Below are 2,500 nucleotides of genomic sequence, written 5' to 3'. Positions count from 1 at the left end.
CCTTCCAAATATGGATGATCGGGCTGGGAAAAATAGCTTTGAAAGTTTGACATTTTAGATGTTCTCACTTTACATGCACAAGCCACATCACCCATGAACTTGACATTGCCTTTGGAAATCACGCAGTGTGTCCACAATCTACCGGTAATTCACCAATCTCTTAACAGATTAGTGAATAATCTGTAGGTTACAGATTTAACTGTAGGCTTTTAGACAATGAGAAGACAGATGGTGACTACAGTGTATAATAAACAGATAAATCGTATTTATGACAACATTCTCGACCGTGATTGATTGTCTGCGTGCCTATTTGTCACGTAATTGGCAGGCAATCATATGGGTGTCCAATAACAGGTGTCTGATTTGAGCTGTTTGTAATTGAATAACCACATGATTTTCACATAAATCATACCTAATGGCGCTATAGATGTCTCTGCCCAATAGAACTTTGCAAAAGACATTATTTTCAAGATTGACGATAAAATGGGGTTTTTCCGATTCGTGATTCTATTCATTGGCATGAAGAGTCAAACACTTACACGGCAGATTTTTTCTGGCCGTCATAACTCAAATTTGATTTAATGTGGTAAGAGAGAGAATGGTGTGGCATATAAATGGTAAGGTAATAGCTACATTTCGGCAAAGAAACCGGGATTAAAGCTCTTAACAAAGTACTTACCATGAAATCGGGCACTTTTGTAACCTCCCAGCTGTAGATTTGCATGCCCCTCAGCAGGCTTTTAGCCAGGTGGCCGTCCAGCCGTCCAAAGGACGGCCAGTTCTCAGAAATGGGAGATTTTCGACGGCCTGTTTTGGGCGGCCATTTACGAACTTCTGTGCTTAATGTAACAAAACTGTCTATAAATTAATAAAAGTTACATTTCTTTTTGCTCTCAAGAGTTGTTTTAGTGCTGCTGTCGTATTTTTCTTCTATATGAACACTTTTTTAGCGAGTTTCCTTTCTGTTTTGATCAAATGAATCAAAGTTGAGCGAAGCGATTTCACAGGCAAAGCCGCTGTTCAGTGATATTGACTTACCAAGTCGTCCCTAGGCTACTTTGCTGGCTGCTATAAATAAATGCGCACTTTGGTAATTATTTCTGAGGACATGAGTCAAAGATCACGCGCCTTCCAACTCGGTAAGACGCTCTCGCGGCTACAAATGTTATTGTAATCGCTTGATTGTATTCTGCTCTGTTCAAGCGAAATCTGGCGGGCATTACAACAAAATAGCCATTTGGTGTAATAACATGTGCAATCATCGTAATTGCTTTAGGAATACTAATAGTAGGTGAATAGTTAAAGATTGCAGACCAGAATGCAGTTCGACCAACAAAGCCACGCATATCTGTTCTTTCATGTAAATCATGGCTTGACAACTTCAAATTTCAATCACTCTTCATAACAACTGGAGTTCCTATCCCAAATATAATTCAATGTTAAACAAGGTAAGTTGAGGAAAGGATAGCTTAGTAAAATTATCAAGGAAAAACAGCGGTTTAATAGGTAAATTGAAAGACGTTTACAGCTGTCAGAATCGCGGAAATCACGTCTAAGAGGCTTCAATTTTTCAAAATTTTCTGGGGGAGCATGCCCCCAGACCCCCCTAGGCCCACATAAAATTTGGACTCCCACTTTCAAAATCCTGGCTAAAAGCCCCTCAGTCATTTCTACGTGGTATTAGTTGACTACTTGTTTGCATTGGAATGGCATGTTGAAGTGTATTTCAATGTTTGAATCGTTTTGCTGCAGGCATAATTGGGGTAGCTATTGCAAAAAGGGAGTAGCGTTGCAAAAGTGCCCTATTTTTCTTCTAGAGAAAGAGAGAGAGCCAACGGAACACAACTTTACGGGTGTCACTTCCTTAACATAGCGCAAAATCCTCTTTCAAGATTGACGATAAAATAATCTTAAGTACACAGTCGAAATACCATAACTGGATAGGGAAAACAACTCCTTTATGCCAATTACATTTCCAGTAATTAGAAGTTACTAACATGCTTTTCCTTAATAATTTTTCTACATGTATTTAGTTTAGGGTTGGAAGAGACAGGGGCAACATAAAAATCCCAATAACAAGGTTAAGTTAACCTTGAGGTTTTCAAAAAGCAGACTCCAAAATTAAACATGGTCAGCTCCAAACGAAAAAGAGTGAATTCTTCTGAAGTTTAAACTTTTCTCCTTTAATTAACAGAACAATACTAAGTTAAAAGCTAAACTTGACGTATAACCCATTTGAAAATTCTTACCGTTGAGTCAATGATCCTGCCATGAACATGTTGACAGCAAAAAGAGATGAACCAAGTAATTCACTTCTGCTTGTCCGCACAAGTTAAAAAGCTGACAAAGAGTTGCTCATATTAACTGTGAGTTCCCATGATGTAGCTTCACTGGTTTAGCAGGGTTCAGCAGCACTTCCTCCAACCACAGTCAACTCGTCCCTGCACTCACTGTACGCACATCGGAACACCTGATACTGTTTCTAATAAAAATAATTGAT

This window comes from Montipora capricornis, chromosome 13 (assembly GCF_036669925.1).
Source record: "Montipora capricornis isolate CH-2021 chromosome 13, ASM3666992v2, whole genome shotgun sequence".
Lineage (NCBI taxonomy): Eukaryota > Metazoa > Cnidaria > Anthozoa > Scleractinia > Acroporidae > Montipora > Montipora capricornis.
Note: the sequence above shows the minus strand (reverse complement) of the source record.